At 38.5% G+C, this 27050-nt stretch overlaps 1 protein-coding gene and 1 pseudogene across 4 annotated transcripts in view; one reads left to right on the top strand and one right to left on the bottom strand.

The window, feature by feature from the left end:
- Window positions 1–27050, top strand: part of LOC149144777 (uncharacterized) — a 375115-nt gene that overhangs the window by 179994 nt on the left and 168071 nt on the right. The window lies entirely within an intron of this gene.
- Window positions 9031–12054, bottom strand: LOC149144778 (mechanosensitive ion channel protein 10 pseudogene; annotated as a pseudogene).

Below are 27050 nucleotides of genomic sequence, written 5' to 3'. Positions count from 1 at the left end.
GCCTATCTAGCCCTCACGTTGCTCTTTCTTTCATCTTAACGACCCTCACCTTTCGCTGGCCAGCGTGGTCTCCTATTCATCCGTACGTTTTCATTCTGCCATCCAGGACCTGTATACGCAGCCAACAACAAAACTCAAAGTATTTTCGATTTTTTGAGATGTGTCTTATGATTTAGCGTAGGTATTCTTGTTATTAGTTTAGTCTTAGTTTTATTTCATATGTACATGCATAGAGATAGAGATTAGGGTTGGAATTTTTTATTGTTTATATTAAGTTAAGTTTCATTTTCACTTAGATTTACTTTTGTTTAAATTTTAATATTAAAAATAATATCAAAAGAGTTTGAAAACAAAAAATCGATTCTCATTAGCTGTTAGCTTAAGTTTTAGTTTTATTTTCTTTTAGATATATTTAAGCTTAGATTTTGTTTTATTAGTTTAGCCCATAGTTTAGTTTAAGACTTAGTTTTATTTTAGAATTAGATTTTTTAATTTTAGATTTCATTTTTGTATATTTTAAGTTTCATGTAGTTTAGGTTTCTTTTTTGGTCTTAGAATCAGATATGTTATAGTTCTATTTAGTTTTATTTTATAAATAAAAAAATCAATAAAAAAATAAAAATTCATAGAAGGTTAAAAAGTTTTTGTTTTTTTTTTTTAGAGTCTTAGTTTAGAATAGATTTTAACCTTATTTATATTTTAAGTTTTGCAATGTTCCACCAAGGTTCCGGGACGAGGGGGCGCGAGAGTGTCCTATGCAAAAGCTCCCTACCAATTTTTAGGAAACGTGGGGGAACGTCAGGGTCTTAAAAATTTATAAATATAAAACATAATTTATTAATTGAGTCCACTATGACAATTTGGTTTGAATTGAAAAGCTGCAAAGCATGATCATTGATATGAATTCCTGGAGCAAGAAAGCAATGAATTTGAAAATTTACACAATCCTTCTTAGAAGAAAACTTAAACAAAGAGAGAACTGTCCTTCTTAGAAGAAAACTTAAACATAGAGAGAACTCAGAACTATAGTGGATTATGTATAATGATTTTGAGAAACTGGACTTATAAGTTCTTGACATATTAGTTAGGCAGGCCATAGATTTTAAACTGATAATATTAATATGTGAATAGCCTATTTGGCAATGCTTCCATAGGACTAGCCCATAGGTTTGATATACCTTCACAATTCTGTTTTAGATACTGCTAACCTAGAGAAAAAGTCTAAAAGAAATCATTTTTGGAACTTGGACTAAGCGGAACCTGGATGCTTTTTCCACAGGTAAAGACCATAGGCCTAATATAGTAATAGGCTGACTGTCTATTGTTTATTCAGTTCCCAGGTAACCATTGTGACAGCCATAACCTTGTGCCATAGATTTTTCCATCGGCAATCTCATGCAAAAAATGATAGACACGTAAGTGGAAGTTACTTTCTTCTTTTCATGTTGTTAGATTGCTTAGTTAGTTTCCATTTTATAGATCCTACTGGTTTCTAGATTTGAGCGAATGTATATTTTGAACCCTTTAAGTTCTCATGGGATCAAAATTAGATGTCAGGGCAAAATTTTGAGAAATCATATAGGAAAGTAGTTGGGTGGCTGGTGGAATATTAACATTCTGTGTTTTAATCAGGTCTTATTATATCAACAATATTATATTTCAGTCAAGTCTCATCAACATAATGCATGGTAGTCAAGGAGGCAGTCTTTTAAGTTTTTACAAGTCAGATTTTTCACCCATACTTGTGGTTAATTGGTTCATGGAAACAAAATAGTCAGATCCACTTTTCAGAACATGTGACAGTAGGCTCTTTTCCTAAACCTACTATCACCATGAATGGGGAGAGCCCATATTGAACCGATTCAAGGTCTTGGTTTTCCTAGCTTGCACTTTCAACAAATTGTATTAATTCGCTGACTTTTTTTAGGTAATTTACCTTTTGTATACAATTCCTAATACAATCAATAATGATATAGGCACTCTTTATTAAAATCCGAACAGTGAAATCCAATGCCGTGAGTGGAGCGCTCAGCGAACTTGCAAAGGCTGTGAGTGTGTTGTTCATGGTTCAGGGTGCTGTTTTTATAACATGAAACAACGATTTTCCAAAACCTTAAACGTTAATTAACTCTTAATTAAAGATTAAGTTCAGCGTTTAGTTAATTAAAATGGTTTTTAATGCATTAAAGGTGTGCCACGTCCCCCCTCGTCTCCCCACGTCCCCTCTCGCCCCCCCTCATCCCCTCTTGTCCCCCCACGCCCCCCCACATCCCCCTTTTCGGAAACACCCCCTCAGGGAAGGGAAACGTTTCCCTAGCACACCCCTTGAGTTTCCTCCATTTTGGGAGCGTGGGGAAACGTCCCCTACTCATCCCCAAGTCCCCGGAGCGCGGGGGAACGAGGAAACTAGACCCCTAGGGGGGGGGGGCAGTCCCCGTGGAACACTGAAGTTTTGTTTCATTTTAAATTAAAAAAATCATTAAAAAAAAATCATAAAATATAAAAATCGTAAAAAAAGGCTTCTTTTTTTAGGTCTGAGTTTTATTTAGAAATTAGATTTTATATTGTGTATATAAATTAGAATTTAGATCTTAGTTTTAGACTTTATTTTATAATATTTAGTTTTAAATTCCATTTCATTTGTATATATTTAAATTTCATTTTCATTTAGATATTTTGGTCTATTTTGATATAAGAAAAAATAATGAAAAATATATAAAAATTAAGAATTTTGAAAAAGACTAATTAAAAATTGACAATTTATTTTAATGTCTTTTTCTTTTTCTTTTGTGGTATCTATGTTCCACTTGTCTATAGTTAAATGCACTTAAATGTTTATTTAAAGTTGGCTATATGAAAGTGGTAGCTGGTCAACGGTTAAATTTTATGGTCATTTAAAGCGTTTGATTTTTTGAAGTTTAATTGTTGGATCATTCATAAAGCATTGTGTGTTTATTGAATAGCTTGTATCGCTTGGGATATTTGATGATAAATGATTGTTTTACAAGGTTCATATTTTTGCAACATTTAATAAATAATCATTTAATCGTTAACTCCATAAGGCACTGGTACATTAATTTCTAAAGCAATCAAGTACTAAGTTGCCTCGCTGTGTCTCCCAACCCAATTGGTCCACAGTTGGTCTTCATTCATCTCATAGGGTCTACCCGCCTTAGCCTTGGGAGACGGCTTAAACGGAGACACTGGGTGTAAGGACCAAATCCAGACTGTATACTTTTTTCTCTTTTTTTTTTTTTCTTGTTAATAGCAAATACAACCAGAAAAGAAACGCATTGAAATTCAAATTTATTTAACACACACATTCTTGCCACTCATTTAAGGAAACATATCATAACAATTTCATACTTTTAACTAAGATCCATAGTAATGAAATACATATGTACCGTTCACCAGAAGGCGAGACTCCACTTGCTCTGCTGTTGCTGGTATTCCCTTGTAGCTGGTCACCTCCGCGAGTGAATGATGACGCACTTGATCCGAATGCGAAGACCCACCGGTTAACCTCCCAGCCTACTCCTTGGGTTCTCTTCTTCCCCGCGGACCCCCGAGCTGCAATGGGGTTGTACAATGGAGGAAAGCACTAGCTGGTAGAGGAGAGCACACCTTAGCTCAAGAGTCCCCTCTCTAAAATCCTCTACCTCACCAAACTCACTATAGCTTCATAATCACTGCTCTGACATCATCTCATCCATCCAACAATAGGGATCCTAAAAAGTCCTTTCTCTCATGGCTTGCCCCTTCTTTTATAGGAGTCCTCATGGGTAACACTTGTCATGTCATGCATAATTTTTTTTTTTTTTTTTTTAATTCAATAGCTTGATTATTCACCCACCCATGTGTCATTCTCACATCAAGGGTCTCCCAAAATTATTTACTTAAATTTTTATTTAAAACCAATATTTTCCTCACCTCAATAAGATTTCTATTTCTTCTCCTAGTTGTCTCTTTATTCCCCCTTTTTATTCCTTAATTTGTGTTCATTACTTAAAGTCAATTAATGAGTCAAGATTTGATCCCCTATTTACTCCCTAATTTAACTCAGGTTATCTCTTAGATGGATATTCTTATGTTGTTTGTTGCCACATGGAGGTTCTTTACATTTCTCTAAATTTAATTTATTATTCTTATTTTAATTCACCTTCCTCTTTTCTTAATTAGGTTTAATTAGTTTAGGATTAATCTTTATCCTTACAATTATGTCCCTCTTTCCCCTTTTTACCTAATTAAACCACATAATCTTCTTAGTATTTTCCAACATGGAAAGGGTAGAGTTTTTAAGGTACTCTATTTTATTTCTTCCTATGATCCTCCTTATTCCAAGTGTTATTTTTTATTTAATCACCTTGGTTTCTAATCATCATTTACCCTTGATGTAACTTTACCTAGTTTTCATTCCTTACTTATTTTTATTTATTATTATTTATTTTTACTAATTCCAAGGGTGCCAAGCTTGGTTGTGCCCTTCAAGAACTTCCCTAGAAGTTCCAAGGGTGCCACGCCTAACAATTTATTTGTAATGCAAAGGTTGCAAAGTTGGTCGTGCCCTTCAAGAAATTTCCTTGAAGTTCCAAGAGTGCCACGCCTAACATTTTATTTGTGATGCCAAGGGTTGCAAAGTTGGTCGTGTCCTTCAAGAAATTCCCTTGAAGTTCCAAGGGTGCCATGCCTAACATTTTATTTGTGATGCCAAGGGTGCCAAGTTGGTCGTGCCCTTCAAGAAATTCCCCTGAAGTTCCAAGGGTGCCACACCACTTGCCATTCAAGCATCCAGTGACTACGAGGGGAAAGTATAGTGCAACGTCATAGACCACTACCATCTCTTATGTTGCCTGCTATAGTGAGACTAATGGTGTCGGGGATCAAGGAATCCGCCTTGATGCACGCCCCGCGGTCAGATCGTCATGAGCGACCCAACTTTGGGACCTGCCCTCATGGCATCGTGATCTTCAAGGCGAAGGTGTTTCAACCCTTCCAGCCCAAGTCACGGTGGGAGTGCTAGTGGGTGAGATCAGGGACACTGTCCCACCCCTCCCATGTAGTTCCATCCACTTGTACAACCCCATCACCCATATGTGAGTCATTCGGCCAAGCAACTCATATGTGCCTGCAACCATTACCATATCATCAGAATATAGATAAACATATATAGCAGGTTTCAAAATCGATTAGAATTTCAAAGATAAAATAATATAGATTTTCATCAAACCAAGTGTCGTCAACTCGTCATGTGCGAGTGCCTCTGGTGGTTTCCTGCCATACTCAATAATAATCACTGACCAGTTTTTTTCAGTGTTAGTCATTGTCATAATAGCATTATTACCATCACCTGGTCATTCACATCATTGTTCATTGTGAACCAGAACTAATGTAAGTAGCTAATATAAGGGATACATCCATCATGGCTTTCATCATCAAAACTTCAATGGAAACCTACATATCCATCAAATTATCAATATCGTAACATCAATAGAAATATACCTATCCATCAAATTTATCGTCCTCATCATATCAATAGAGAGCATACATATCCTTTATTGCCATCATTATCATAAGTTCAATAGAGACCAAACATAACTATTTATGCTACAATCACCATAATATCAATAGAGAACATGCATAACCATTAATGCTACAATCATCATAATACCAGTAGATAACCTACATAACCATTAATGTTATCTTTATCATAACATCAATGGAGAACATACATAAACGTCTCAACCACTAATAATAGAGTCATGTGCCTAGATCCTCAACCTGAGGTCCTCAAAGAATAATGAGTGGGCCTTAGGGATAAATAAATGTTAGAGTCATATCATTGTTTAGTCAACTAGAGCGGGGCACTACATACACCCCCTCTTAATAATAAACTTCGTCCCGAAGTCCTTGGAATAGGTAAGGAAAACAGTGACGCATCTCTTTGGTGTCCTCCAAAGTAGTTATCAGAGTTCCATCAAGAGGGCACCATTTGGGTTCTTATATGGAAGATTCTACAGAACACCTCTCAGTTGGGACCGACTAGAGGATCGAGTATTAATGGGATGGTTTGAGGGACCTTTTGAAATCTAAGGAAAGGGTCAGTGGCATATAGGCTTGCCTTACCTCCATCTTTAGCACGTATGCATGATGCGTTTCATGTTTCTGTTTTACGTCATTATATTTCAGATCCTTCGCATGTTATTGACTTCGGTCATTTGCAGCACCAAGCTTGTTTGAATTTGAAATTTACAATGATTGGTAATCCATAATAGTAATAAGCACAAAAAAAAAAAAAACAGGTCATATCTTAAAATAGTTTTAGGATTCATGTTGGTGAATCATGCTAGCCATAGTTGATCCATTATGAATCACTAACAATTAGTTTGAAATGATTCTTCCTTCATTATCCATACTAGTGATTCTCTTTTAAAAAGAAAAATCCCCCCACCCCTCATATTTGGCTATCAATGCAGCGCCTTTGTGTAAACCAAAGATATTCATATTAAGGAATTACATTTTCACTTGTAACTTACTAGTCTTCCACCAAGTCAATATTAGTGTTTCTTAGACAAGAAATACTCAAATGTGAACTCTTACCAAGAATTTTCTCTTGCTAATGAATACTCTATTTTTTTTTTTTTTACGCATTGCTCAAAACCTTGTAATGTGCCTGCAACATTATCTAGTCATTTGCAAACCAGGTTTGGTCTCAACCAACCAAATGTTATTTTATTTCTTCCTTATATTGTATCTTTTATTCACTCTAAGGTTATTTTATTTCTTCCTTATATTGTATTTTAGCGAAAAAATTTTGATTTCAGAGCTCTAGCAAAATTTCGCCAAAGAAAGGAAGATGGGAATGAGACAAGGATGACTTGCCCCTTATTCTATCTCAAAGGACATCAATACTCCATTTGTAATATGAACCAAACCATTTAAACCAAGAAAAGGATACTCATAAACCATTGGTTTGGCTAGCCATATAGCTTATCCTCAAGCGTGGAGGCCATCCGCCACACTATATAATAAGCATGCACCCATGTTAATACTATAATAATCAGTGTTTCTTCTTTTTGTCTGTGTTTCAAGTCTAAAGAATACTTCCCTAAATTCTAAGTCAAAAAGGGACCGTATATACACAGATATATATAAAATACATATATTCAATAACTATATTCATTTAGAAACAAGAAAAATATTTATTCACTAGACACCTCTAGTTCTATTCCAACATTGATAATAATCATGACTAATATTCCATATGCATTGATTTGATTGAATTATGCATTGATTTGATTAATTTTTTTTTTATTCTAAAAGGAGATTACCACGATTACCTTGTCTACTTTATTCCCAACAACCATCTTGATACAATCTTGATATGTAGAATAGAGGTCCAATTCTTTTAACCACATGTCTGATAGATTTGTAAATGTCTCTCAACGTGTTACATCATAGACTGCAACAAAACAAAAATTTTGCTCGCTATGCTCTTGGAATGGGACAAAAGACAAACTGAAGCAGCAAAACTTCTTGATGAGTATTGAAAATGAAACATTGCTACACATTTGAATATATGTGCTAAAAGATGCTACTTTTGGGAGAGAACGCTATGGCATTAGATGGTAGCATTCTACACAGAGAATGCCACTACTCAAACCCCTGCCATTACAGTTGCATTGTAACTATATCGTTCTTAAAGTGCTCCAAAATGCTTAAACAGGGCATTCATTCACAATATTTTGGGTTTTAGACTTTAGTCATCTGGTTTCATTTTTTTTTTGGTTGTCTGGTTTGGTTCTCGACTTTGTGGAAGGAAACTGCTCGGCATACCTGTGGAAATTGATTACACCCAGAACTTGTGGATCTATAGCATATGTATTAAACCTGTGGTAAATAATTGCAGCTATTTTGGACCTGTGACAGCAAGCTGCCATATTCTTGGACAACTGACAAGAAAGCATGTTCAAATCCCTTGAATAAAATCTACCTACAGGTCATTGAAAGGTTCGGTTTAATTGCAGTTGAGAACTCGGATTACAACAGTGTGGTGGATTGTCACCTCTAAAAGCAATTCTAGTATATTGCAAACTTCAAGATCGAATTTTGTTGACAGTGAATCGTGTGGTGACTCGAATTGCATAGATAACAAACATTCGCCTGTGTACATGTAGCTTCAGCACTTCGGACTTACCTTGGAAGCCAGTTGATGTTGCTTTGTCAATGGATTAACCACCGCCAATTTTGTAAATGTGTTAATCTCATCTGGAGTCAAATTAAATTAAGTACTTCCATAGCACATTGTTCTCAAATTGTTTGATTAAATGCTTAATTGGAAAATATGCATTAACTAAAAATCAGTACTTCGTGGAGCCATTTCACAAGAAGTAATCTCACAATCGCGGATGGAAGAGGACTAGTTCTCTTATTCTTTTTGGCCGAGTTCTGTTCAGGATATGCTTATCAATTGAATTGTGGAGTTCGAGTTGTGTAGAAATGGACTGGTTCATTATTGAGATGCCGACAGCTGACTTTGTAAACTAGAAGAAATACGTTTTCTCTCTGTCCACGAGCAACATCATCAACTCTTGATAAAACGAGTTCTGGACAACATACCCTAAAATGGGCGTATTTTATTTTGGGCTGAGCATATGAGTTTGTTTCCTCTTGCGGTGCGTACAAGGCAAAACCGTGAAGTCCTTTCTCAGTAAATATTCGTTGGAGTGAGTAAAATACAGGGCAAAATTCGCACAGAGGAACTATCTGGATATGGTCTTTCTTCGTCAATGCAAAGGACACTTCCTGACTTTCCATTTCTTTGTCCATTCCCAATTCCATGGGGTGAGTGACAATAATTATATCAAGAAGGCCAAATTCTATTATTCTTTGAAATGGCTCAATTTAATACAGATTTTTTTTTTTTGAAGGGAAAAAAATTCACATGGAACTCATTTAACATTTCCATTTTACACGCATCAAATCTCATCTCAGAAAACGATGGAACATGACAGCAGTCCCATTTTACACGCATCAAATCTCATTTCAGAAAACGATGGAACATGACAGCAGTCCCATTTTACACGCATCAAATCTCATCTCAGAAAACGATGAAACATGACAGAACTGAGGCATACTTGACTTGGCACACAATCTGAAAAACAATCAATCCGCCAAAGGAAGAGAATTCTAATACAACTCTAAGTGGGATCAGCAAGCGAGGTACATGTTGAAATTGATGGGTATTGCAATCCAGAGAAACTGTAGTACGCTTGAATTTACACTTTCGCACAAAGGTAACCTTATGATTCACATATCTTCAGATATTGTTGGGAACTGCCATTAGCTAACGGGATAAAATGAATGGTACAGCCTATACTTGCAATACAGGGGATATAAATGAATGGTAGAGCATATAACCCCAAAATAGGGATCCAGCGATTAGCTTTCCAAAACATCAGACGTCAGCATTGCAGTGGAATTTGATTTGTGGCTGAGCCAACAAACTTGATATGGATTTCCTGGGGCAACAAATGGTATTGAATGTCAAGTTCCTCAAAAATTTTCTTCATCTCTAATACAAGTTCAGATCTTCGATTCGATTTCTCACCCATGTTCTGATGGTTTATGGTGTGTTGGGTATACAAGGCCATTTTCATTGTACTCAGGTTTTGTATATCTAGCACGGCCACGCTATGCTTTGGATGCCAGTGCTGTGGCTTTCTTTCGAGATATTTTGCTGTCCTCTTCTTGAGGGCACCCATCTTTTCAATTGAGGTGGAAGCATCCACAGTGAACTCCACAGAATCACCCATCTCTGGACTCCGATAAAAATTGCTAATGGGTTTTGTAGCAAGTGCCGAGTTTGGATAGTATATTTTCTCATTATCATATCGCAGGAAAACTGTTGTGAGAATGTTCATCTCTTCCACAATCATTTGAACACCATCAACAACACATCGATCCCCAACATCAAAAGGATGCATAACGAACACAAACACTATTGCTTCAAAGACTGTTTTGCAGGTATTCCCGAATATGAAGCCTGCTAATACCAGCTGAGATGATACCAGCAAAATGACATGGGATGTGGCAATCCCCAGAACAAGTAAAATGATAATTATTATGATTACTGTTACAATTGCATTGGCAATTTGGTGTAGCTGTTTCACAGCAGTATTGGTGTCATTCAAAGAATGGGCCAACGATTTCCTTTCTAGATAAACATTCACCACCCAATTCTTAAGAGCAGATTTTTTTGATCTTGCTAGTCTCAATTGCTCCTTCAAATTGCGGAAATATTGATTCCACCTCACTCCTTTTCAAGAACCTTAGAAGGTCTTCTTCCTCTATATACTTGGCCCCTGGCTTAGCAACATTTTTGAAAATGCTCTTTGCTGCAGCAATTGCTTGCAGTTCATTTGTAATCTCAGTATCACGACGATGTTCTGACTCATCAATAGTATTAGCAATGGTAGAAAGTCCAGAATGCCTAATGACTTTCATCAATCTCTTCATCTTCCAAGCAGACACATTCTTCTGATTCAACTTGGTGAGCTCTTCCACATTGATGACATCTGTGGTTACTTCTTCCTTACCTCCAGCACCACCCTTCCTCTTGCTCACCCCTATACTCCTGAAGCTCACCTGAATTCCTTCCACAGGCATCTTGTCATCATTACTGGACTTGGGGAGCTTCCTTTCATCCCTCAGGCTCTGCTGAATCTCCATCACAGGAGGGCCTGAGAGAGTCCCCAATACATATTGATGGAAGATGGACTCCTGGATTCTGTCAAAGAAAGTATTGACATGAAAAGTAGAAGCCATGACCTTCACCAACAGAATCTTAAACAACCATATGACTGCAACTACAAAAAAGGCAGCCAATAGCCTGGTCACATAAGCCAACACCTTATGGCTCTTGGTGGAGCGCTCAACCTGGGGATCAAACAGTAGACTCCATGCCAGAATAAGCAAAGCGAGCCAAATACAATTCTGCACGCTCTTTCTGAGTCCATATACAAAGTAAAGAACCCTCTTCCTGAGAATGAAGTTTCTTTCGACCATGAAGACAAGAATACTAATAAACCAACCTGAAACCAATCTCCCACAGAAGACAACCAATACCATCAAACACCATTTCCATATCTCCAACCCCGAGACCATGTGATGCTCCAGGCGGTCCACTGTCAAGCTCGAAATCAACATCCCCACCAGCACAACGAAGGCAGTCCATTCCAACAACAGGCACATGCCCACTTCATGCTTCTTCTTCTTATCTGGAAGGTCATCATCCTTGAAAGGATCGTCTTCTTCTTCCTCAGCAATTGTCCTGGGAGTGGCTGCTCGGGGTGTGGTGACAGAGGCTCTGTCAGGCGGCTTTTGCCTAAAGGGGCTGGCGCGGGGCGTGGTGGACGAAGTTCTGTCGGGCGATCTTTGCAAGAAAGGATTGGTGCTCCCTTCGACAACATTCGAAGGACTCTGTCGAGCTTCGACAAATCTTGATTTCGGTTTTGAGTACATCGATCTAGACAACGCAGGAACTGTGCCCCTCGTTATCTTTGCTTCTTCCTCAGATAATTTCTGTTTTTCTGGGCTCCGTGAATTATTAGTTCCCAATTCAATTTCATCTACCCTTGTTTTTCGTGTGCGATCATCATTCCAGTCGATCTCAAGATTATCAGAATCAATGGAAAAGGATTTGTAGGACCCGACATTTCCACTCCCCTGGTAAATGTTCGCCAGAGTCAGCTCTCGCGTGAACTGAGTCGAGCCCAACGAATCATCCAAGGCCTCAGGCTGCTCAGCGGGCTTTATGGGTTCATCGATTCTGCTTTTCTTCTCCTCCTTCGACTTCCCGTTTCTCAGATAATCGACACCACCATCGTTCGACATTGTCTGATTTGTCCGATTTGTGTCGATGATCAAGACGACCTGGTCTGTTCCATCGGGACTCTCGGGAATGGCACTCAGCACCTCTGGTTTAGGAAGGTCATCCATCTCGATTCCCGCGCCTTGATTCAACTATCAGTATGGAAATCCAGATTGGTCACTCACTGTAAGTCAATGAGCATGTTAAAGGCTAAACTCTTAGCTTCAATTCCCTCTGTGAAGCCACTCCGAAGGTTCCATAAGTAGCTTGTGTTGCAGAGCCAGGTCTGGCCTTACATATCCCACATGCTCAGAACATGATTACATCTCGGCACCGAACGATGTATGATTGCAATGGTTAACTTGTTCAATATCAGTATCACGCCGAACGATGTTGCATCACAACTAATAAACTCGAAGATTCCTGTTTTGTGCACAATCTTCATTTTACAAAGAGGAGTTATATGGTTTTACAAATATCAATGTTGAAATGTAGTTCTGGAGGTTATCTGCGAAAGAAGTGAAAATTATGAAGGGTTGAACATATCGGGAAAAAAAATACAGCTTTATACTTGTCACTTACACTGCAAGCGTTTTCCACATTTAGGGTTTCATTGAAAATTCCGTTGAAGTTGTCCTTGGCTCGATTCTATAACAAGAATATATCTACATGAAACCTAGTTCTAATAAGCACAATTGTCTCAGAAAGAAACCAAGTGGAAACTGGTTTATTTTCTCTCTCTCCTTATATAAATATTCCGGGCAAACTGCCTGCTCGCTTCCCTCCCTCATTCCGGTATGGTATGATACCAGGCTAATTTTATATTCTTTGAGGTACAATTTCAGTTAACTAACTTGATATATATATATATATATATATATATATAGATACTCACTCATGTACAATCCGACTAACTAAATTCTAACTCATGGGCAATCTGACTAACTAAATTCAAACATATAAACCTTTTCATAAAATGAGACATAAAATGAGACTTGAGCCGAGGTTATCCACTTTTCCTCACAACGACTGGAACTAAAATGATTGTTCATCACATCATTATAATAAATCTACAACTAAAACACCGAAAATCAGATCTCCAAACACAAGTTGGGAGGGTAAATCAATCTCTTGATTTTAGAGAAATACCCATATATAGCAAACAAAACTAGTCAAGCATGCATGGGCCCATAGGCTTCAAGGGTTCAACTTGGCTCTGATACCAAATGTAAGGACCAAATCCAGACTGTATACTTTTTTTTCTCTTTTTTTTTTTTTTGCTTGTTAACAGCAAATACAACCAGAAAAGAAACGCATTGAAATTCAAATTTATTTAACACACACATTCTTGCCACTCATTTCAGGAAACATATCATAACATTTTCATACTTTTAACTAAGATCCATAGTAATGAAATACATATGTACCGTTCACCAGAAGGCGAGACTCCACTTGCTCTGCTGTTGCTGGTATTCCCTTGTAGCTGGTCACCTCCGCGAGTGAATGATGACGCACTTGATCCGAATGCGAAGACCCACCGATTAACCTCCCAGCCTACTCCTTGGGTACTCTTCTTCCCCGTGGACCCCCGAGTTGCAATGGGGTTGTACAATGGAGGAAAGCACTAGCTGGTAGAGGAGAGCACACCTTAGCTCAAGAGTCCCCTCTCTAAAATCCTCTACCTCACCAAACTCACTATAGCTTCGTAATCACTGCTCTGACATCATCTCATCCATCCAACAATAGGGATCCTAAAAAGTCCTTTCTCTCATGGCTTGCCCCTTCTTTTATAGGAGTCCTCATGGGTGACACTTGTCATGTCATGCATAAATAATTATTTTTTCTTTTATAATTCAATAGCTTGATTATTCACCCACCCATGTGTCATTCTCACATCAAGGGTCTCCCAAAATTATTTACTTAAATTTTTATTTAAAACCAATATTTTCCTCACCTCAATAAGATTCCTATTTCTTCTCCTAGTTGTCTCTTTATTCCCCCTTTTTATTCCTTAATTTGTGTTCATTACTTAAAGTCAATTAATGAGTCAAGATTTGATCCCCTATTTACTCCCTAATTTAACTCAGGTTGTCTCTTAGATGGATATTCTTATGTTGTTTGTTGCCACATGGAGGTTCTTTACATTTCTCTAAATTTAATTTATTATTCTTATTTTAATTCACCTTCCTCTTTTCTTAATTAGGTTTAATTAGTTTAGGATTAATCTTTATCCTTACAATTATGTCCCTCTTTCCCCCTTTTTACCTAATTAAACCACATAATCTTCTTATTATTTTCCAACATGGAAACGGTAGAGTTTTTAAGGTACTCTATTTTATTTCTTCCTATGATCCTCCTTATTCCAAGTTTTATTTTTGATTTAATCACCTTGGTTTCTAATCATCATTTACCCTTGATGTAACTTTACCTAGTTTTCATTCCTTACTTATTTTTATTTATTATTATTTATTTTTACTGATTCCAAGGGTGCCAAGCTTGGTTGTGCCCTTCAAGAACTTCCCTAGAAGTTCCAAGGGTGCCACGCCTAACAATTTATTTGTAATGCAAAGGTTGCAAAGTTGGTCGTGCCCTTCAAGAAATTTCCTTGAAGTTCCAAGGGTGCCATGCCTAACATTTTATTTGTGATGCCAAGGGTTGCAAAGTTGGTCGTGTCCTTCAAGAAATTCCCTTGAAGTTCCAAGGGTGCCATGCCTAACATTTTATTTGTGATGCCAAGGGTGCCAAGTTGGTCGTGCCCTTCAAGAAATTCCCCTAAAGTTCTAAGGGTGCCACACCACTTGCCCTTCAAGCATCCAGTGACTACGAGGGGAAAGTATAGTGCAACGTCATAGACCACTACCATCTCTTATGTTGCCTGCTATAGTGAGACTAATGGTGTCGGGGATCAAGGAATCCACCTTGATGCGCGCCCCCCGGTCAGATCCTCATGAGCGACCCAACTTTGGGACCTTCCCTCATGGCATCGTGATCTTCAAGGCGAAGGTGTTTCAACCCTTCCAGCCCAAGTCACGGTGGGAGTGCTAGTGGGTGAGATCAGGGACACTGTCCCACCCCTCCCATGTAGTTCCATCCACTTGTACAACCCCATCACCCATATGTGAGTCATTCGGCCAAGCAACTCATATGTGCCTGCAACCATTACCATATCATCAGAATATAGATAAACATATATAGCAGGTTTCAAAATCGATTAGAATTTCAAAGATAAAATAATATAGATTTTCATCAAACCAAGTGTCGTCAACTTGTCATGTGCGAGTGCCTCTGGTGGTTTCCCGCCATACTCAATAATAATCAGTAACCAGTTTTTTTCAGTGTTAGTCATTGTCATAATAGCATTATTACCATCACCTGGTCATTCACATCATTGTTCATTGTGAACCAGAACTAATGTAAGTAGCTAATATAAGGGATACATCCATCATGGCTTTCATCGTCAAAACATCAATGGAAACCTACATATCCATCAAATTATCAACATTGTAACATCAATAGAAATATACCTATCCATCAAATTTATCGTCCTCATCATATCAATAGAGAGCATACATATCCTTTATTGCCATCATTATCATAAGTTCAATAGAGACCAAACATAACTATTTATGTTACAATCACCATAATATCAATAGAGAACATGCATAACCATTAATGCTACAATCATCATAATACCAATAGATAACCTACATAACCATTAATGTTATCTTTATCATAACATCAATGGAGAACATACATAAATGTCTCAACCACTAATAATAGAGTCATGTGCCTAGATCCTCAACCTGAGGTCCTCAAAGAATAATGAGTGGGCCTTAGGGCTAAATAAATGTTAGAGTCATATCACTGTTTAGTCAACTAGAGCGGGGCACTACACTGGGGATCAGGGTGACAACCCTCGGTCTGAGTGTTGTCATGACAATCGGTGCCACAACAGACCCCTTTCACTATGTTCATCCTTCTTTTGGCCAACTATCAAAAGGAACAAAGAGAACAAACATCCAAAGTTATTTCTCATTGTCTGCCAACATTGCCTCTTCTAATCCCACTTCCTCCCAGCCAAATTGTCAACCCACTTTGGATCAACATTGGAAAAAACAATGCAAAGAAACTTCTCATCATTACATTGCTAGATGGTGGTATGATGCAAATATCCCATTTAATGATGCTCACTCACCTTATTACCAAGCTATGTGGGACTCTGTTATAGCTACAAGAAAGGGCTTCAAAGGCCCTAGTATGCATGACTTGAGGGGAGCTCTTTTGCAAAAAGAGATTTCTTCCATTGATGAGCATTTGGCTGAGTATAAAGATTCATGGCTGAAAACAGGTTGTTCCATCATGTCAGATGGATGGACCGATGGAAAGAACGCACTATCATTAATTTCCTTATTTCTTGCCCTCAAGGAACCATGTTTTTGAGATCAATTGATGCATCTGATAAGATGAAGGATGCAACCCTTATATTTGAGCTTTTGGATGACATTATTAAGTAAATTGGGGAGAAGAATGTTGCGCAGGTCATCATCGATAATGCCTCAAACTATGTTCTTGCTGGAAAGATGCTTGAGTCCAAATATAAGACCATATTTTGCAATCCATGTGCTGCACATTGGATAGATCTCATGCTTGAGGACATAGGCAAAGTGGAGTGGGTAAAAAACACTGTAGAGCATGCCAAGTGCATTACAAAATACATTTACAACCACTCATGGGTATTGAACCTAATGAGGAAAAACATTGGGGTCAAAGAGCTTGTTAGGCTTGCAATTATGAGATTTGCAACTCACTTCCTCACATTGCAATGTCTCAATGGTCAACATAAAAACCTGCAGAAAATGTTTTTTTTCTGATGATTGGACTGAATCTCGGTGGGCTCGTAGACAAAATGGCAAAGACACCAAAAAGCAAGTGTTTGACAATTATTTTTGGAAAAGGTCTGTAGAGCTTGTGAAAATTACCGAGCCCCTTGTTAAGGTGCTAAGGATGGTGGATGGGGAAAAATTGGCCATGGGCTACATTTATGAGTCTATGGATCATGCACAGGAGAAGATACAGTCAACTTACAAGGATAGGTTAGCTAAATATGGTCGTATATGGGAGATCATTGATAACAGATTGAACAATAAACTCCATCATCCTATACATGCAGCTGATTATTTTTTGAACCCAAAGTATCATTATAAAGCTCGGCTAGGAGATCTGTAGGATGGGGAGGTCAGAGCTAGATTAATTGATTGCTTAGAGCGCATGGTCCCTAGCCATGCAGACCAGTTGGAAATACATAGACAACTTACTCTTTTCAGTATGGAAACTAGTACCTTTGGCAAAAACTTGGCAAAGATGGCAAGAGATGTGGATCAACCAGGTAAGCAATTCCAATTCCGAATTTGTTTTTCTTTTCAGGTTAAATTGTTTACAAATTTATAATTCAAATTATCTATAAATACTTGTAATTTGTAAATAAGTAATGAAATGAACTAAGTTACTAATTAATGTCGTTTTCTTTGCCGCACATTGGTGGGAGTCATTTGGTGGCCATTGTCCTCAATTGCAAAAGTTTGCTATTAGAGTCCTCAACCAAACTTGCAATGCTTCAGGTTGTGAGTGCAATTGGTCTGTTTTTGAGCGCATACACATGAAGAAGAGAAACCGTTTGGAACAAAAACGGTTAAATGATCTTGTCTTCATGCAATACAACTTTCGACTAAGGAGGAACTAAATGATGAAAAAACCCCTGATCTAGATCCCATTGTGTTGGACGATATTGATCCAACATCAGAATGGGTGGAGGAGACTGAAGATCCTGTGTTTGATGCTGATTTTGATATCGACATGGCATTAGCGGGGGATGAAGCAGATTTGGTGGTGCCATGAGAACCAAGATTAGTAGCGGCATTAAGGAAAGGCAAACAACCAATGGAAGGAACTAGTCGTGCAGCTTGACCAACTCATGCTTCCATTAGGTCCACTTCTATTGTTATTGGTGGCATTGCTACCGAGGTTGCAGATCAGGGTGAGGCATCCTCAGAATCTGAACCAGATGATGTCTATGTAGCTCTTGATGATGATCCTGTGTCTAGTAGTGGTGATGAATTTGATGATTGATCATATGTACACTATAGACTTGTAGTAGGCCAATGGCCTCATAGCTTGCATCATTGTTTTTGGACTTTATAGGCCATTTAGAGCCTCATTGCTTATGTTTTTTTCGATGATATGTATTGCACTCAGTGCCATTTTGATATATTCACCTTTACATGGTATATAAATGAGCAAACTATGCATATTTTGTCTCTATTGCCTTGGAATCATGGTTTTAAATCTTAAAAATAGTTTTCTCTTTATTAAAAATTAATTATTTAATGTATTTTTCTAAAAATGGTTCGTTTAGACCTAACCAGTCCCGGTTCGAAACTCGGTGCATTACGTGGACCGGTCCGGTCACCAGTTGCGGTTTTTAAAACATTGGCTGCTGCCCAATGTACCCTTTTCGGCTCAACCATGAACTGACTAAGGGTATTGACAACGAAACAAATGTCTGGCCTAGTGTTGACCAGATACATGAGAGACCCAATGAGTTGTCTATACAAGGTGGGGTTGACTTCCTTGTCCCCTAATGCATCTATCTTCTTCCAATTGGTGATCATGGGCATAGTCATGGGCCAACAATCCTGCATTTTGAACCTCTTCAGAATATCTATAGCATATCTCCCTTGCCCAAGGAAGATCTCCCCATTCTTCTGCCAAACTTCCAATCCTAGAAAATAGTGCATCAACCCCATATCCTTCATGTCAAATTCTGTTGCAAGGTTCCTCTTGCAGTCTTTTATGAGCCCTAATGATCTGGTCAAAAAGAGATCATCCACATACAAAACCAGAATGAGTGGCTCGTCCTCTACCATCAAGTAATAGAGGTTGGGATCTGGATCACTCTTGACGAATCCCAACTGCTGCAAGTAACTGTCAATCCGACCATACCACTCCCCGGGTGCTTGCTTGAGCCTGTATAGGGATTTCTTCATCCTGCACACATGAGTGTGCTTCTCATGAGTTTCGAAGCCGTTAGGTTGTTCTATATACACCTCTTCTTCTATAACCCTGTTCAAGAATGTTGTCTTGACGTCCATCTGGTGAATACCCCATCCCATCTGTGTTGTTAGGGATATAACAGATCTGATAGAGTTATATCTGGCGACTGGGGCGAAGGTCTCCTCATAGTCTATTCCTTCTTTCTGTGCACACCCCTTTGCCATGAACCTAGCCTTGTACTTTTGTACACTGCCATCTGTAGCGTACTTGATCTTGTGGATCCACCTGGAACCTACAATTGATCTGTTTTCCGGCCTCGACACTACCTCCCAAACATCATTTGTCATGATAGAACTATACTCTTCTACCATGGCATCCACCCACACTTGATGCTGTGCAGCTTCCTGAAAGCTAGAGGGTTCTGCAACCTGAGCTACCAAGGCTTGATATCTATCAGGCTGCTTGCAATGTCTCTTGTCTGTCCTAGAAGTTCTGATAAATTCCTCTGCATCTCTCAATGCTCGACGAACTTCCCTGTTGGATATACCACTGGTGGTGGGAGGTTCAATCATTTCCTTCTCCTATTCCTGCTGCTCCATTTGCTGAGAACTCCCCGGATCTCCTACCTCTGAGGAAATACTGGTACTAGTCACTGTACTTGATCCTTGTGACTGTCCTCCTGCAAGTCCCCCTAGCTGTCCTTGCTGCTGGACTAACAAGACTTCTATTGATTGATTCTAATCACCTACAGGCATTTCTCGAGATCTCCTAAAAGCTTTGTCCTCCATGAACTTTACATATCATCTCACTACAATCTTCCTACTGCTAGGAATGTAGATCCTGTATGCCTTTGAGGTCTCGCTATACCTGACGAGGAACCCCTTCTTTGCAGTCTGATCCAATTTACTACATCTTTCATCTGGGACGTGGCAGTAAGCTGTACTCCCAAAAATCCTTAAGTGACTTACTTCAGGCTTCTTTCTTGTGAAGACTCCCTCTGGCGTTTTCTTCCCCAATGCTCTATGAGTTCTATTCTGAATGTACACTGTTGTGTTACATGCCTCTGCCCATAGAAATCTGGGCAGATCCTGATCATACAACATAGCCTTCGCAGCCCCAATTATTGTTTTGTTTTTCCGCTCCGCTACTCCATTCTGTTGAGGGCTATACGGAGCTGTCCATTTTCTTTTGATGCCTTCCTTTGTGCAGAAATTTGTAAATTTTTTATCAATGTATTCTCCACCATTATCTGAGCGAAGCACCTTGATCTTTTTCCCTGTCGCGTTCTCTACAAGTGCCTTAAACTCTTTGAAACAATCAAAGACCTCATCTTTGGTCTTTAAGAAATAGATCTAGGTCTTTCTGGAATGGTCATCAATAAAGGTGACGAAGTATTGACCACCACTAAGAGCTATAGTGGATATAGGGCCACAAGTATCTAAGTGTATTAATCCTAACACGCCATTTTCTATGCTGTCACTTCTCGGGAATGCTGCCTTCACATATTTCCCAAGTACGCATCCTCTGCATACATCATTGTGCTTCGTACTGAGAATTAGATCTCTTGTTATAGTTTCTCTGAGCATTTTGAGTGCTCCATGGTGTAAATGTCCCATCCTCCTATGCCACAATTAGTTCAACTCCTTTCCACAACTACTGTCACTGCTTATTAGTGCCTTTGGAGAATTGAGCTGCAACTTGTATAACCTGTTGCTTCGAGCTCCAATTTGTTTCACCTTCTTCTAGCTTGAGTGTTTGACATACACTTTCTTCCCTACGAAGTGTACATCATACCACTTGTCCTGCAACTGGGACATTGAAATTACGTTCATACCCAATCTAGGCACATGCAATACATTAGTAGCACTGGTGCTGTCTCTTAACTCCCTTTGAAACTCTATGGTGCCTCTCCCTACAGGAGTACATTTATTTCTGTTGCCCATAGTGATCTGGAAGTCCATCTGCTCTTCTTGATAGCTAGAGAAATATTCTCTAACTCCTGTCATATGAGCTGAAGCTCCACTATCTATATACTAGACTCCAAGTGAAGTTGATCTTGATAGGAAAGCAAATTCATCCTCCAACCTGGAAGATAAATCTGAATCATCCTGATTGTTAATTCTGTCCATAATTTTTCTGTGCTATTTATATTTCCTCTCGACGCTGAATCTGTTCAACAAACTGCTGCAAAAATTACTATGTCCGGCTAGAGATCTTCTTTTCCAAAAATATGGGGCTGCACCCTCTGCCTCTGGACTTTCTTGATTTGGAGAAATCAAGTTTTTCTGTCACTCTCTCAAAAAAGATGCTTTTCCTCAAGAATTACGATTCCCTGGCCAAGAGACTATGCTGCCCTCTAGGGATTTGAATTGCTGCTCATGCTAAGTAGTGAACCTCTTCCTTTCTCTGCTACTGAGCTCTCTGGCTGATCATATACCATGTGAAAATTTCATCTATTGCAATAACTGAAAAATATTCTTCTAATTGTCAAATAGATTATGCAGTTTATTTGCTACGGCAAATATCGAATAAGTTTACTACTGCAATTTTCACAATAAATTACTGCGGAAAATAAAATGCTGGAAATAGAGAAATTCTAGCACACACATAGAAAACATTAACATTGTTATTTTTGGACAATTGTCCCTGGAAAAACCCAATGTGGGAAAACCGGTGCAACAGATGAGGGTTTTCTTATTAATTTTCAGCAGCAAATCTGAGTACAAGAATTCTGGCAATCTAGACAGAGAAAAAATACTAAGAGAAATTTTATAAGAAATTTCTCACTCTCCACAGCAACTTCCTGACCAAGAGATGGACCCTCTGCCCATACGCTGGTGCCTCTGCGTCACTCTCTGTGCAGTGCTCTTATGGAATATGCTCTCCCTCATGTTGCCTCTTCCTGAATTCGGAAATCTTCCTTCCGGACTTCTGTTGCTACCCTCTCTCTCTCACTTGCTAGTCACCCTCTGGCTCTATCTCCTCTGCTATATCATAGCCACTGATAAAATCGATCTTCCTGGGCAACTGAGTAACTGCACTAGTGTGTCCTCCATCTACCCATCGACTTCTTCTTATAATATTTTGTTGGAGCACTAACAACCAAGATTAAAACATAATCGATGACCCAGATTATTTCCCTGTCAATCTGTGTGAGTTTCTAGAACATTCACACCATGACTTAATTAATTATGATTAATTAATCATATTTCCAAAGTTTAGACGTAGGAAATATTTAAAACTGATTAATAAATCTAATTAAGTCGTCTCTAAGTGGAATTTCCAGAATCGATTTATGGGTATTGGAGAATACATGTATTCTAACCTATCCACCAAATCTCGTGGCTAGAACACATCCGATGCTACAAAAACTAACAATGTCTTGATAGATCACTTTCTAGATGCTCAACCTTCACAGTGACGAGTTCATAAATATGCAACAGATACATATTGATGATATGGAAAGTGATGACTTGTCCCTACAAGATGGCTCCACGATGTGCATAGAAGTTGATGACACGAAAGAAGGAAGCCTAAAAGCAACTGATGGTACCATGATCTCCACGGAAGAATAGAGAACTAATATTGGAAGCAAGTCCCTAGTTAAGAGGGAGCTTGGATATATTCCTTTCATGTGTAAAGGAATGAGTAGATCCTCCTTGGTTAAGAGGGAGAGATAGACACATCATTCTTGCTTTCACATCGTGAAGAAATAATGGAGGATTAGGTAAGCATCTGAGATCGATATTGACACTCTTTGAGGATGAGGTAGGGCATCCAATAGGAAAGTGTAGTCGAAGAGGAGATTCCATGAGGATGTGTAAAATCCAAGACAAGAATGGTCCTAAAAGAACATATCTTGTGAACATCCTGATAGGGTATGTGCCTTGAGAGACAATGACAGTGTCTATAAATCATTGTCTCCCCAGCATTGTGTTCTAATCTAGTGGAGAGATAAAACTATTAGTCAAGGCCTTGCAATATGACAATGTTGGTTGGTATGATGAGATGCACTGACATAAGTTGAAAGGATAGCTTATAAGATGTCTTACAAATCCGACTCTTCTTATGAGAATATTTCAATGGAAGTACTGTCCTTGTACGTGCAGTCAATTATGAATACCTCCCTAGTTAAGAGGGAGTGTTGAAATGTAACTAGTGTTGGTCTTCATAATTGTATATGAGTCATGAATTGATTTAATTATCGTTTTATTTGTCAAAAGAAAAAGAAAATGAAATTATTTGTAAAAACAAAAATTATTTATGGGTTTCTTGCCCATTGGTTGTTTGTCCTAGGTCAAGCACCCATTGTGTGCTCTAAGGTCTTGTTCAAAGTCAAAGAGTCAAATTCATGATGTAATAGCCCTTATTTGGCTCTAGAAGCAAGAAAAAGAAATTATTATTTTGTAAAGAAACAGTCTAGAAGCCTCCAAAAGGACAAGTCGGCCAACCCTTCTAGTTAGCATAGGAAAGGCCTTTGTAGCCCTTAAGAAGCGTATAAAAGGATGAGGAACTCGACCTCATTGGAGACACACACATTACAAGATATTCTGTTATGATCTCAAGCAAGAAGAAGGATGTGAATTCTTTGACAGAGGCAGTGAAGAGAAAGAGAGAACAAATTTTTATGTTTTTGGTATCTCTACAAATCACACGTGTGAGATTCTTGGCGGAGACTAAGATTTCCTATGGACCGAATTTGCAGAGAAGTTGTTAAGGGTGGTTGGCTTGTCTTTTGGTGGTTAGTCTTGGTTCAAGGCCTTGTAAGTCTTCATTGAGTTGATTCTATAAGAAGGAGTTTTTGGGTTTTCCCCTTGTGGGTTTTGCTCTGACTTGGAGCCTATTTCTAGTGTCTTCTTGTTTGCATTATGAGCTTCTTATTGGCATTTGTCTTGGTGATGAACAAAAAAACATAATAATAATAATGTATTAATCTAATATCACAAGCAAGTGTCAAGGATAAAGAAAAATCAAGTTTATAAAACCATATCTAATCTACCCTAGTTTTCTCAACAGAGATCCCATTGGACTCGGATAGAAGATTAACCCCTTCAATGTTACTTGGGAGCGGGAGCGGGAGCGAAAACGGGAGCGGGAGCGACCATTTTCAGAAGCTCCCGGTTTGGGATCGAATCCGGGAGCGGTTTTTTTATAAATATATATATATATATATATATATATATATTTTTTAATTTTTGATACATATATGTCAACAAAAACATGTAGAATGATGAATTAGACATAAAAAACATAAAAAAACATAGATTGATCATTGAACCATATCACATCAATCATCTAGAAATTATAATCGTCATCAACCATGTCCACAAGTTAGTAAAATACATATTACAACTGCAACATATTGAGTCTTAGACTCTTATAAATCATGATTCATCAAATTCAATCTTAAAGTTTCAACTTCAAGCTTTCAGAATTGAAAATTTCAAAATTCAATAACATTTATCATCATTGATCACCAAAGTTGTACTTGTAAGCTAAGTTTAACCATTACAAGAAGTAATATCGAAGATATTTCTAAGTCCTAACTTCTAACTGTTAACATGATATGAAATGTTAAAAATTTATAAAATGAAACATGAATAATGAGATGAAATGAAACGACTTTAGTCTTTCACAAAGCATCATATTCATAATTCACAATCATTACCAATGAGTTATAATTGCCAAGGTCCAACTTCAAACTTCAAATTTTCATCGTCACAGTGATATAATGTTTACAAAAAATATCATTATGATATGAAAGAGTCAAGAGTCAAGGACTCAAAACTCAACAGTTATGAAAACTAAAGTCTAATAGAAACTAAAAAAGACAAGTAAACTGTAAATCTACATGTGGCCCTTGCCACGAGAGTCTCCAGGAGTATAAGCAGGTCGTGGTGGTCTTCTAGGAGTCTCCCGCACAGACCGATGACCAGAACTAGAACCTCCACGCGAGGGTGTAGATGGAGGTGGCGACAACAAAGGAACAAGACTCGGACCTCGAGCACTGCTACCAGTAGATGGTGGAGGTGGAGGTGGAGGTGGCATGGCTTCATTTTCATCCCTTACAAGTTCATCTTCTAGTTCTTCAATATGTACAACGCCATCCTCCAAATTGTCATCCTCTGGGTGATTGTCCCAAATTTTATATGTGGGATCCTCATTAGCCCGATCACAGTAATGACTCAACAACCTCAAGTTGTAGTGCACATAAACCAAGCTTTCTGCTCGGTTTTCATTGAGTCTGTTTCTTTTCACATTATGTATATAGCTGTAGGTGCTCCAACACCTCTCTCCAGAAGAAGAATTTACAACCTGTGAAAGAACTTTTTTTGCCAATTTTGGCAAAAGTTCGTGGCCGCCATATGTTTCCCACCATGTGAGAGATTCAAATTTATCTTTGTCGTCCATTGCATGGAAGTTACCATACAAACTAGTGCCACTGAAGTATCTGCCTATTTCAAGGCGTACAGCTGCACATTCCTCCCTGTCAGGTACCAACTTTTCTAATGCTTCCAAATATCCTTTAGTTACCTCTGGATCTAAATGGGGTTTGGTCCTAACCCCACCCCCTGCTGCAGGTTGGCCCAACCAAGATGTAGAGTAGTATTTTGGCGTAAGGATATACGCCAAGCAATATAGTGGAACATTAAGCTTATTCCACCGTTCACACACACAATCATGAATTAGTTTGTACAAGTTGGGATCTCTATTATGAACAATATCTTTTATTTGCCCCAACATGGTATCCATTTGCTCATACACCTCGCCAATCACTGGTTTGTCTGTATCTGCAAACCGAATCATGTCATAAATTGGCTTGATGAAATCCAATACCTGCCTCACACTTGTCCAAAACTGCCCTCCTCCACCATTTCAAAACCTCCCATGTCAGCTGCATTTGTAGCCCTTTCCTTTAATACCTGCCAATGTGGACTTGATACCATGCTAGCTAATGCCTCTCTTACCTTTAAAAGGCGCCTGAAGGTGAGGTAATAGCTACCAAATCTAGTCTTCACAATCTTCAGCAACTCCAATCTTGAGTGACTACGGAAAAGGCCATGGGTATTGCTATGATTTGTAATAAATTTTATCATTTGTTTGCCTTTCTTGTACAAATTACCAATCCATTGGTATTGTTCATTTTTGTTTTTGACAATATCATGCAACAGAAGGTTCAATGTGTGAACCAAACATCCAGACCAAAATATGTTGGGGTATTTATCCTCAATAATTGCTCTCGCTGCCTTACAATTAGGAGCATTGTCAATGATGACTTGGATGACATTGTATGGGCCAATACGCTCAATTGTTTCAAGTAATGCTTCTGTAATGTTGATGGCGGTCTTGAACTTGTTTGAGTAATCATGTGTAGCTAGAAAGATGGGACCACTAACAGACACAGCAAGAACACTTATCAATGGCTTGCCTTTTACATTTGTCCATCCATCAGATACAATGGACACCCCATGGTCAGTCCAAGAACTTGTCATTTTATTCAAAGAATGTGATATTTTTGCTTTTTCATGATCAAGGCCAACGGTTCTTGCCTTGTCATACCTAGGGCTCTTGTATCCTTTAGGGGCATCATTTATGGCAGAAACCATTTCGTGCCAATAAGGTGAGCGTAGAACATTGAATGGTATCCCACATGCATAGAGAAACCTTTAAAATTTTGAATCCACATCATTCCTACACCCCTCATCAAGGAAATCTGATATGGTTCTATGCCTTAAAGATGATGACCCTGTGCCTCCATGTCCATATCCACTGCCTTGGGAGGATGCTGAAGGAGTTCTTTGTGATTGTGAGCTTGGTTCAAAGAAACCCCTTGATTTTTTTGTTCTGTATTGGGCTTCCTCCTCTTCCCTTATGTATTTGGCTCTATCCGCTGTTGACACCGCTGTACAAGTTTTGATTCCTATTTGTTTCTCTCCATCCCATGGCCTTTTCCCGCAGAGGTGTCTTCTAGCACGGGTGTATGAACCTGTGTAATCAGTGTTGCAATGGGGGCAATGAAATTTAGTGGTTCCACCCCCTCTCCCTGTTTCAGCCCTGTGAACATATTTCCACAATGGAGCTTGGTCTTGTTTAGTTTTTTGAGGGTCATGTTCACCCTCCTCCAGCTCCT

Source organism: Pinus tabuliformis, chromosome X (assembly GCF_031772625.1).
Source record: "Pinus tabuliformis cultivar Carrire ecotype Pingquan chromosome X, CPIR1, whole genome shotgun sequence".
Lineage (NCBI taxonomy): Eukaryota > Viridiplantae > Streptophyta > Pinopsida > Pinales > Pinaceae > Pinus > Pinus tabuliformis.
The sequence above is the reverse complement of the archived record's forward strand: the minus strand, read 5'-3'. Positions and strand labels throughout refer to the sequence as shown.